Source organism: Centropristis striata, chromosome 7, assembly GCF_030273125.1.
Source record: "Centropristis striata isolate RG_2023a ecotype Rhode Island chromosome 7, C.striata_1.0, whole genome shotgun sequence".
Lineage (NCBI taxonomy): Eukaryota > Metazoa > Chordata > Actinopteri > Perciformes > Serranidae > Centropristis > Centropristis striata.
The window spans coordinates 1,171,168-1,183,785 of record NC_081523.1 but is presented as its reverse complement, the minus strand read 5'-3'; positions in this window follow the sequence as shown (position 1 = coordinate 1,183,785).

Here is a 12,618-nt window from a genome sequence, read left to right as displayed (position 1 = left end):
GGTCATTTTGTTTCCTTTTTGGTCAATTTGTGTCTTTTTTTGGTAATTTTGTGTCTTTTTTTGGTCATTTTGTGTCTTTTTTGGTCATTTTGTTTCCTTTTTGGTCAATTTGTGTCTTTTTTTGGTCATTTTGTGTCTTTTTTTTGGTCATTTTGTGTCTTTTTTTGGTCATTTTGTTTCCTTTTTGGTCAATTTGTGTCTTTTTTGGTCAACTTGTTTCCTTTTTGCTCAAGTTGTGTCTTTTTTTGGTCATTTTGTTTCCTTTTTGGTCAATTTGTGTCTTTTTTTGGTCATTTTGTGTCTTGTTTTTGTCATTTTGTGGTCAATTTGTGTCTTTTTTTGGTCATTTTGTGTCTTTTTAGTCATTTTGTGTCTTTCTTTAGGCATTTTGTGTCTTGTTTTTGTCATTTTGTGGTCAATTTGTGTCAGCCCGCTGAGAGGACGCTGAAGATGCTGCTCGGCCCTCGCCTTTTTTTGGGAGAAGATTTGAAAAAATGAGATGCGACTTTTCTCAGTTTATTGTGGTGGAAGAGGAAGAAAAACACGCCAAGACTCAGAGATACAATTTGGTGAATATTGGTCTCGTCTGCTGCCTCCCTCCCCCCCACGTCCTCCCTCCCCCCCACCTCCTCCTCCTCCTCCTCCTCCTCCTCCTCCTCCTCCTCCTCCTCCTCCTCCCTCCCCCCCACCTCCTCTTTTTTTGGTCATTTTGTGTCTTGTTTTTGTCATTTTGTTTCCTTTTTGGTCAATTTGTGTCTTTTTTTGGTCATTTTGTGTCTTTTTTTGGTCATTTTGTGTCTTTTTTGGTCATTTTGTTTCCTTTTTGGTCAATTTGTGTCTTTTTTTGGTCATTTTGTGTCTTTTTTTTGGTCATTTTGTGTCTTTTTTTGGTCATTTTGTTTCCTTTTTGGTCAATTTGTGTCTTTTATGGTCAACTTGTTTCCTTTTTGCTCAAGTTGTGTCTTTTTTTGGTCATTTTGTGTCTTTTTTTGGTCATTTTGTTTCCTTTTTGGTCAATTTGTGTCTTTTTTTGGTCATTTTGTTTCCTTTTTGGTCAATTTGTGTCTTTTTTTGGTCATTTTGTGTCTTGTTTTTGTCATTTTGTGGTCAATTTGTGTCTTTGTTTGGTCATTTTGTTTCCTTTTTGGTCAATTTGTGTCTTTTTTTGGTCATTTTGTGTCTTTTTAGTCATTTTGTGTCTTTCTTTAGGCATTTTGTGTCTTGTTTTTGTCATTTTGTGGTCAATTTGTGTCAGCCCGCTGAGAGGACGCTGAAGATGCTGCTCGGCCCTCGCCTTTTTTTGGGAGAAGATTTGAAAAAATGAGATGCGACTTTTCTCAGTTTATTGTGGTGGAAGAGGAAGAAAAACACGCCAAGACTCAGAGATACAATTTGGTGAATATTGGTCTCGTCTGCTGCCTCCCTCCCCCCCACGTCCTCCTCCTCCTCCTCCCTCCCCCCCACCTCCTCCTCCTCCTCCCTCCCCCCCACGTCCTCCTCCTCCTCCTCCTCCTCCCTCCCCTCCCCCCCACCTCCTCTTTTTTTGGTCATTTTGTGTCTTGTTTTTGTCATTTTGTTTCCTTTTTGGTCAATTTGTGTCTTTTTTTGGTCATTTTGTGTCTTTTTTTGGTCATTTTGTGTCTTTTTTGGTCATTTTGTTTCCTTTTTGGTCAATTTGTGTCTTTTTTTGGTCATTTTGTGTCTTTTTTGGTCAACTTGTTTCCTTTTTGCTCAAGTTGTGTCTTTTTTTGGTCATTTTGTGTCTTTTTTTGGTCATTTTGTTTCCTTTTTGGTCAATTTGTGTCTTTTTATGGTCATTTTGTTTCCTTTTTGGTCAATTTGTGTCTTTTTTTGGTCATTTTGTGTCTTTTTTTGGTCACTTTGTTTCCTTTTTGGTCAATTTGTGTCTTTTTTGGTCAACTTGTTTCCTTTTTGCTCAAGTTGTGTCTTTTTTTGGTCATTTTGTGTCTTTTTTTGGTCATTTTGTTTCCTTTTTGGTCAATTTGTGTCTTTTTTTGGTCATTTTGTTTCCTTTTTGGTCAATTTGTGTCTTTTTTTGGTCATTTTGTGTCTTGTTTTTGTCATTTTGTGGTCAATTTGTGTCTTTGTTTGGTCATTTTGTTTCCTTTTTGGTCAATTTGTGTCTTTTTTTGGTCATTTTGTGTCTTTTTAGTCATTTTGTGTCTTTCTTTAGGCATTTTGTGTCTTGTTTTTGTCATTTTGTGGTCAATTTGTGTCAGCCCGCTGAGAGGACGCTGAAGATGCTGCTCGGCCCTCGCCTTTTTTTGGGAGAAGATTTGAAAAAATTAGATGCGACTTTCTCAGTTTATTGTGGTGGAAGAGGAAGAAAAACACGCCAAGACTCAGAGATACAATTTGGTGAATATTGGTCTCGTCTGCTGCCTCCCTCCCCCCCACGTCCTCCTCCTCCTCCTCCCTCCCCCCCACCTCCTCCTCCTTGTCCTTCCTCCCCCCTCCCACCTGCTCAGCATGGCGCCATGTTGGAATCCTCCTCCCTATTGTCTGCTGACGGTCAAAATCCAACAGAAGCGGGTTTCACTTACTATGAGATGAAAAGATTATGGGCTCAAACATCACTTTAGTTATGGGTCAATAGCTTAGGGTTTTAATCTATGGCCCCCCTAAACTGCACCATCATCATCATCATCATCATCATCATCATGGAGGGCATCAGAACACAGATCAGGGTTCCCACACATCCTGGAAAACCTGGAAAATGATCAATGATCAATTTAGGAAAACAGATGGAAAATGCGAAAAAAGGTCAAATGTCCTGGAAATGATTTATCCTCCTCTACTGTTAATAAATAACAAGTATTGCATATTAAAGCACACATTAAATAAAAATAGGACAAAATTATTTACACAGGTGTGTGTGTGTGTGTGTGTGTGTGTGTGTGTGTGTTTGTAATTTTTAAATAAATCAAATGTAATTCAAAGGGCTTGACAGGTTGGTTAACCCTTTGGAGTTTGGGGCTATTTTGTTGGTTTTTGACTCCTTTTCATTCTGTCTCTATATAAACCACTTAAAAAGTGTTTACCATGACGTGTTGGTATCATTGTTTTCAGCACAACCTCACCTATATGACCTGATTATTATTTTTTTCATTTTGACTTACTGGATCAACTTTTGAACACAAAAAAACACCAAAACAGACAAAAAAAATACAAAAAAGCCCACAATAACATTACAAAAAACACAAAAAACACACATAAAAACACACAAAAAACACAAACAATGACAGAAAACACAAAGAAAACACACATAAAACGCACAAAAATCACAAAAAATTGCAAAAAAGACAAAAAAATGTACAAAAAACACAAAAAAACACAAACACACACAAAAAATGATAAAAAAAAACTCACAAAAAAATTACAAAAACACACAAAAAACATTAAAACGCAAAAGATTGAATTAAAAATGCACTGAAATGCTGAATGTACACTGCAAAATTCAAAAAATCTTTGCAAAATCATTGGTCAAGGTGGTTTTAACCTTTGCTGAAGAGTTGACGCATTAAATGGGACATGGAACTTACTGGATAGACATTTTGAACACAAAAAAACACCAAAACACACAAAAAAATTACAAAAAAACACAATAAAATTACCAAAAACACACACAAAGTAAAATTTAAAAAACACAAAAAAACTATAAAAAACACAATAAAATTACAAAAAACACAAACACAAACACACACACACAAAATGACAAAAAACACAAAGAAAACACACATAAAAATGCACAAAAATCACAAAAAAGACCAAAAAAGACCAAATGTACAAAAAACACACATAAAAAACAAAAACACACACAAAAAATGACAAAAAAACACAAAAAAATGACAAAAAAACACATAAAAACACACAAAAAACGCAAAAGATTGCATTAAAATGCACTGAAATGCTGAATGTACACTGCAAAATTCAAAAAATCTTTGCAAAATCATTGGTCGAGGTGGTTTTAACCTTTGCTGACAAAGAGTTGATGCACTAAATGGGACATGGAAACTTGTGGAAAAGCCAAAACTTTAGAGGAAAGCTGACAGCAGCAGGGCTCTCTGGAGCTTTAGTGGACTCCAGAGGGTTAAACAACAAAACAAGGGCAGTAATAGACAGTTTAAATGTTTCTGTTGTCCTCTTATTACTAGAATGAGTGACAATGTGAGGAAGACTAGAAGACTAGAAACAATCGAGGTAAATAAAAGGGGTCAGGGGATCAATGCATTAGTGTATGACATGATAACTTTTCTCTGTAGCGGCTGATCAGCGGCTTTGGTCATTTTGTGTCTTTTTTTTATCATTTTGTAGTCAATTTGTGTCTTTTTTAGTCATTTTGTTTCAGTTTTTTTACATTTTGTGTCTTTTTTTGGTCATTTTGTGTCTTTTTTTTGGTCATTTTGTGTCTTTCTTGGTCAATTTGTGTCTTTTCTTTGGTCATTTTGTGTCTTTTTTGGTCAATTTGTGTCTGTTTTGGTCAATTTGTGTCTTTTCTTTGGTCATTTTGTGTCTGTTTTGGTCAATTTGTGCCTTTTTTGGTCAATTTGTGTCTTTTCTTTGGTCATTTTGTGTCTTTTTTTAGTCATTTCGTGTCTTTTCTGGTCATTTTGGGTCTTTTTTGCTCAATTTGTGTCTTTTTTGATCATTTTGTGGTCCATTCGTGTCTTTTTTGGTCATTTTGTTTCCTTTATTTGGTCATTTTGTTTCAACAACAAAACAAGGGCAGTAATAGACAGTTTAAATGTTTGTGTTGTCCTCTTATTACTAGAGTGAGTGACAATGTCAGAAAGACTAGAAGACTAGAAACAATTGAGGTAAATAAAAGGGGTCAGGGGATCAATGCATTAGTGTACAGCATGATAACTTTTCTCTGTAGCAGCTGAAAATATCCTGTAAAATAACTTCAGGTTAGGAGTGTGAACCCTGCAGATTCTTTGGAGAATCTTTAGGCTGCAGAGAAATCTGCAGAAAGCATTCGTCTGTCCAAGCAGACAGAGACGTGAGAAACTTTCTGAGTTTTATCCTAAACTGTCGCTGAGTCATGTGTAAATGTTAGTGTGAAATTAACGTGTGCTTTGAGATATTATCCACTAATCTAACGCTTGTCGTGCTGTCGTTTGTTTTCACTCCGTGTCCCGGCTCCCATCTGCAGCCGGTTTGCAGCAAACAATTTGTAATGGTAATAATAATGATAATAATATGAAGAAGGGTGGCGAGAATAATGGTTTAAAAAAACATAAAATCAACAACGGGAAACGTTATAAACAGGGCAGAGTCATTAAAAGTGAAGTCCAAACAAAACAAATCTGTCAGACTAAAGGCCATTAAAAGGCAAAGTGAGTTTAAAGAGGAAGTTTAAAGGAGAAAACAGATGCAGCAGCCTCAGGAGTGTCCCATCATCCTGGATAACATTTAGTGTAAATCTGTGTTTAATCTCAAGGTGTACAGATCAGAGAGTCTGTCTGAACCTCCAAACAACAATAACCGTCCTGATTGGATGCAGATAATCCAATCTAAAAACCACATTAGATAAATATTACACACAACAGATTCCAGACTTTTTGATGAGCTTCCATTGAAGATCATGCTGGAATATTGAATTTAAAGAGAAACCACAATCTGTATTAGTGAGACAAACAAAGCAAATATTAACCACAAAACTAAAACCGTCAACAGACAAACACACACCAACAAAAAAACTGAACAAACAAAGGTAAAAAAGGCAACAAAATCATAAATACATCCTAAGTCTTTTCCTAAACATCAGTAGGTAAGGGAAAACCAAAACACACAAAAAAATTACAAAAAAAAAAAAAAACCACCAAAAACACACACACATAATAAAATAAAATAAAAACACAAAAAAACCCCTATAAAAACACAATAAAATTACAAAAGACACATAAAAAAACACACACACACAAAAACACAAAAAAAGACAAAGAAAACACAAAGAAAACACACATAAAAACGCACAAAAATCACAAAAAAGACAAACACACACAAAAAATGTCAAAAAAACACACAAAAAAATTACAAAAAACATTAAACCCAAAAGACTGCATTAAAAATGCACTGAAATGCTGAATGTACACAGCAAAATTTGAGACAAACAAAGCAAATATTAAACACAAAACTAAAACCGTCAACACACAAACACACACCAACAAAAAAACCCCAGTACAAACAAAGGTAAAAAAGGCAACAAAATCATAAATACATCCTAAGTCCTTTCCTAATCATCAGTAGGTAAGGGAAAGATGTGAGGGAGAATCCATAAGACAACTGAAGTGTCCAGAGAATCCGACCCAACACTGGGCTACGTTATAAGGCGACAACAACAATGATAAAAAGTACTAAAAGCACATCTTAGATTCTTCGCCCCATGTGTTCTTACCAGATTAATAGACTTAGACTGCACTTTATTGATCCCTTTGGGACAACTCCCTCAAGGAAATTTAAGTTCCAGTAGCATACGAATACAAATGCAATTAAAATAAGCAGTCGGCAGTAAACATAAAACTATACACTATTAAAGTAAACAAGTGAAAAAAGATCAGATAAATAAATGTAGAGAACTGTATGGAGGATGGATATAAATAGTGGATAAATGACCAAATAAGAAGAAGACTTAAATTATCAGTTAAATAAAATATTGCACGGTTATTGCACAAGAAAAGGAAGAAGATGAGTGTCCGGCTTATTATTGTGCAGTGAGTGACCCTAACCCTAACCCTAGCCTAGCCTAGCCTAGCCTAGCCTAGCCTAGCCTAGCCTAGCCTAACCTAACCTAGCCTAGCCTAGCCTAACCTAGCCCAACCTAGCCTAGCCTAACCTTACCTAGCCTAGCCTAGCCTAACGTAACCTAACCTAGCCTAACCTAACCTTACCTAACCTAACCTAGCTTAGCCTAGCCTAGCCTAGCCTAACCTAGCCCTAACCCTAAGCCTAGCCTAACCTAGCCCTAGCCTAGCCTAGCCTAACCTAACCTAGCCTAGCCTAGCCTAGCCTAACGTAACCTAACCTAGCCTAACCTAACCTAACCTAACCTAGCTTAGCCTAGCCTAGCCTAGCCTAGCCTAACCTAGCCCTAACCCTAAGCCTAGCCTAACCTAGCCCTAGCCTAGCCTAACCTAACCTATCCTAACCCAGCCTAACCTAGCCTAGCCTAGCCTAGCCTAACCTAACCCTGGCGTTGTCCATAATGTCCAGCAGTTTGTCCAGTGTCATCCTCTCTTAAAAATATAGAAAATAGTATTTTGACACAAAACAGTGACTTCAACAATGCCTCATTCTGGCTATATTGTTCATTCATATAAAAGTGAAATATATGTAGTTTAATAAAGTATGTCCTTATAATCTTCACAGACAGAACTTAGACTGGCTTCATGACAATCACCCATTTACACGCATACAGATATATATATATATATATATATAACCCTATACATATACTTGCATCTGCCCCGTCTAAGTCATGAGATAAATATAAGAACATAATATTCAATATGCATCTCCTTTTATTATCCAGGAAAAATAAGAGAGTAGGCTGAAGTAAACAATACTTCTCTATGCCTCTCCCCTGGTACTCCACACTTCAAATTAGAAATTGTCTCTGTAATTCTCATGTATCTATCTCGTTGGAGAAATCTAGAAGTAAATGAGGAAAGAGCAAAGGATGTATCAGTGAACTTCCATGAACTCCTTTACCAGTTTCTACCAGGACATCCACACTGCAAAAAAAGAAAAGTTGGGTGAACTCAAAATTTCAAGGCAACAAACTTCGATAAAATTTTAAGTTGGACAATTAAACTAAATATTTTAAGTTTTGTTTTTGAGTTTGCTCAACTCTGAATTTCTCTGGCACGATTGTAACGCCGCTATGAAATGTCAGCTAATGTTGCGACCACAATTTTGAGTTAGCATTGATACGCTAATGGCTACTCTTGTAGCTGTAACAAGCAGCGCCGCTAGCATCAGTTAGCCGCTAGCATCAGTTAGCCGCTAGCATCAGTTAGCCGCTAGCTTTCGCTAATGACCGAATTTCAAAAGACAGAAATAAGAGTTATCAGAACTAATGGCTACTCTTGTAGCTGTAACAAGCAGCGCCGCTAGCATCAGTTAGCTGCTAGCATCAGTTAGACGCTAGCATCAGTTAGCCGCTAGCATCAGTTAGCCGCTAGCTTTCGCTAATGACCGAATTTCACAAGACAGAAATAAGAGTTATCAGAACTAATGGCTACTCTTGTAGCTGTAACAAGCAGCGCCGCTAGCATCAGTTAGCCGCTAGCATCAGTTAGCCGCTAGCACCAGTTAGCCGCTAGCATCAGTTAGCTGCTAGCATCAGTTAGCCGCTAGCTTTTGCTAATGACCGAATTTCACAAGACAGAAATAAGAGTTATCAGAACTAATGGCTACTCTTGTAGCTGTAACAAGCAGCGCCGCTAGCATCAGTTAGCCGCTAGCATCAGTTAGACGCTAGCATCAGTTAGCCGCTAGCATCAGTTAGCCGCTAGCTTTCGCTAATGACCGAATTTCACAAGACAGAAATAAGAGTTATCAGAACTAATGGCTACTCTTGTAGCTGTAACAAGCAGCGCCGCTAGCATCAGTTAGCCGCTAGCATCAGTTAGCCGCTAGCATCAGTTAGCCGCTAGCTTTCGCTAATGACCGAATTTCACAACAAAGAAATAAGAGTTATCAGAACTATTGTCCCTTGTTGTGAACCCCAACTTAAAGATATAAGTAACAACAACTCACCAACTTGTTTTTGAGCAGACAACTGGCTTCCTTTGTTGTGCTAACTTACATTATTGCCCTAAATGTCAGTAATTTATATTTCCAAGTTTTACCAAATGAAATCACTGTTTTAGGCCAAAAAATACAAGTTGGCTTTTGTTGCAGTGCAGTTCATTTATCCTCTCAGCTACAGAATCCCTGACAGGGCAGAAACTCTTCCACAGCAGCGTTTTAACACTGTAGAGCTACAAAATGCTCCACATGTAGCAGCTGCTTTGCTAAGTGTCAAGTTAATGTCAAAAAATAACTTGTCCCTTAATCTGTGGAGCAGCAGAGAGATCTGGAGAGGGAAAATTAAAAACGCCCCGTGGTGATTGATGCGGGACAGAGTGAAGGTCTGGACCTCCGACTATCTTTGACTGGTCGTCTGAGAGGAGAGAGTGATTCTTTGCGTGGCGATTAAACTTTGAAGTATAAGGCCACATTAGCTTTTCTTCCTGTGATTTATCACCCGCTTCCCTTGACTGTGTCCGCCGGCTTCAGACACGTGGGCGTGATTTATTGCTTCTGATTCATTTAAGTTCTTGAATAAACATTGTGGGAAGTTTCATTAATATCCCCAAAGGTTGAACAAAAATGATACCTGAGCTGGAGTGAAGTTCTGCATCACTTTGTGCGTAAATATCTCAGACAGGCCAAGGGTAAACGCATTCGGACCATTAGAGGGAAAATGGCGGCGCTGCTTAACGGCAGAATCAGTTCGGAGGAAATTTAGTTACTTTAGTTGGGACAAAACATCTAATAACCCATTAAATATGTGACTGTGTGTTCGTTTTTCATGGTTTGTGTCTTCATTTTTTATTTTAATTTCTCGTCGCCAGACTACATCACAAATGAGATCTAGTCTGGAGCAAAGTTATTATAGTTAACGAAAACTAACCAAATAATGAAAACTAGAATTGAAAAAACATTTTCGTTAACTGAAATAAAAACAAGAGTTTTTTAAAAAACGATAACTAACTGAAACTGTATTTTGTGACAAAACTAACTAAAATTATAGTGAAAATGTCCTTCGTTTTCTTCTTTGTCAACTTTTTTCATGCGTAAACCTTTTTGGTTGATTTGAAATCTATTTCATCTATCTGGTTTTATGACTTATTAAGCCATTTGAGGCAAATCTGTGATTTGTGATTTTGGGCTATATAAATAAAATTGATTTGATTTGATTTGATTAAACTTATTGGGGCTGAGATGGATCAGACAAAGGAAATAAAGGAAACATTTATTGTGACCTTATTGAATCTGGACCCAACAAATACCCCATTACACAACAACTACAACTAATAAAAACTTATTTTTGTAATTCATATTTTTGTTTTTTCATTGTTTTTGTTATTGCCGTTATAACTTGTTGATGTTATACATATGTTGTTTTCTATTATCTGCACTTGAAACTATTTGTTATCTTTGTCATTTTATGTAATTCTAACGGTGCAAATAAAATAAACCTAAACCAAAGAAGATATCAGCAAAAAACGTCTGCAAACCTGCACATAAAAGCTTCTTATTGGTAACCGTCATGCAGACCTGCACATCTTTTAGATCCCGGTTAAAACCCTTTATTTCTTATTATCAAAAGACACTATACACTGTAAAAAATATTCTGTTTAATTTACGGTAAAAATACCAGCAGCTGTGGTTGCCAGAACTTTACCGTAAAAAATACAGTGAGTGGGTTTTCTACTGTAAATTTAAATGTAAATATCAGCTAAATCTGTCATTTAGACTGAAAAATCACTGGCCATTTTATCCCTATTGTGTCTCTTTTTGGTAATTTTGTGTCTCATTTGATAATTTTACGTCTTTTTTGATGGTTTTGTAGGCTAGGCTAGGCTAGGTTGGGCTAGGTTAGGCTAGGCTAGGTTAGGTTAGGCTAGGCTAGGCTAGGTTGGGCTAGGTTAGGCTAGGCTAGGCTAGGCTAGGCTAGGCTAGGCTAGGCTAGGGTTAGGGTTAGGGTTAGGGTCACACACTGCACAATAATAAGCCGGACACTCATCTTCTTCCTTTTCTTGTGCAATAACCGTGCAATATTTTATTTAACTGATAATTTAAGTCTTATTCTTATTTGGTCATTTATCCACTATTTATATCCATCCTCCATACAGTTCTCTACATTTATTTTGCTGATTTTTTTTTCACTTGTTTACTTTAATAGTGTAGTTTTATGTTTACTGTCGATTGCTTATTTTAAAAGTCTGCAAACCTGCACATAAAAGCTTCTTATTGGTAACCGTCATGCAGACCTGCACATCTTTTAGATCCCGGTTAAAACCCTTTATTTCTTATTATCAAAAGACACTATAACACTACATCTTCTCTTGCTCTTGCCACTAAAATCCTCAGCGGAGCGTGGCCTGAACTCTGCAGCAGAATGATCGCCTCAAACCCACAAGAAGCTAGTTTTCCTCTTGACAGAAGCTGTTTACGTCCTGCTCGTTAAATCCGTCTCAACAGTGAGACTTTAGCCGAGGAGATGCGTCGCATTAGCGCGTCGGGGATTTTAATTAACGCTAAAAACAGAAGACATTTTGCTGCTGCTCACTTTGACAGGTCAGATATGAAAAGTGAAGTGTGTTGTCCGTATGAAGAAGCTCACATTCAGCTCAGGGATAGTTGTGTTGCTGGTGTAAACAGCAGCCATTAATTCCATCATTAACATCCCTTTGTGCTGCTCTGCCTCCACAGAAGGCTTCTTTAATTAAATCAGCCAAGAGTGCAGCAGCAACAGTCCCCATAAGGCCTTTATTTGTCTATATGATGCGTCCGTCCAGGCACGCAGTCACGGGTTGAGGGGCATATTCTCACATTCAGCTGGAGGAAGGAACAGCTCCTCCTCATCACTACAAATCTGACTCCAGCTGCTGCTGCACGCGCTGATTCTTTGTGAGGACTACTAGCCTGAATCTCTCATATCACAGCTAGGGCTGGACAATATGGACCACAAGTCTTATACACATATATTTAGGCTGAATATGCATAGATTTACCCATGTTTTTTATCTCAAAGTGAGGAGAATGTTCAATCAAAGCCAAATATGACATGTCACACAAGTAGTTTTATTGAAACCGTTTATTTAAGTGAACATAAATACTGTAGAACAACAGGAGAACCTTATTTAACATCAAAGCTCCATCCTGCTGACGGCTGTTTTTTGTGTGTATTTCTGTGTGTTTTTTTGTCATATTTTGTTTGTTTTTGTGTGTTTTTTGTGTGTTTTTATGTGTGTTATTTGTGTGTTTCTATGTGGGTTTTTGGTGTTATTTGTGTGTTTCTATGTGGGTTTTTTGTGGGTTTTTATGTGTGTTATTTGTGTGTTTTTATGTGTGTTTTTTGTGTGTTTTTTTATGTGTTATGTGTGTTTCTGTGTGTTTTTTGTGTGTTTTTATGTGTGTTGTTTGTGTTATTTGTGTGTTTCTATGTGTGTTTTTTGTGTGTTTTTTATGTGTTATTTGTGTGTTTCTGTGTGTTTTTTGTGTGTTTCTGTGTGTTTTGTGTGTGTTTCTATGTGGTTTTTTGTGTGTTTCTGTGTGTTTTTTGTGTGTTTCTATGTGGGTTTTTGTGTGTTTCTGTGTGTTTTTTGTGTGTTTCTATGTGTTTTTTTTGTGTGTTTCTGTGTGTTTTTTGTGTGTTTCTATGTGTTTTTTTTGTGTGTTTCTGTGTGTTTTTTGTGTGTTTCTATGTGGTTTTTTTGTGTGTTTCTGTGTGTTTTTTGTGTGTTTCTATGTGGTTTTTTTGTGTGTTTCTGTGTGTTTTTTGTGTGTTTCTATGTGGGTTTTCTGTGTGTTTTTTGTAATT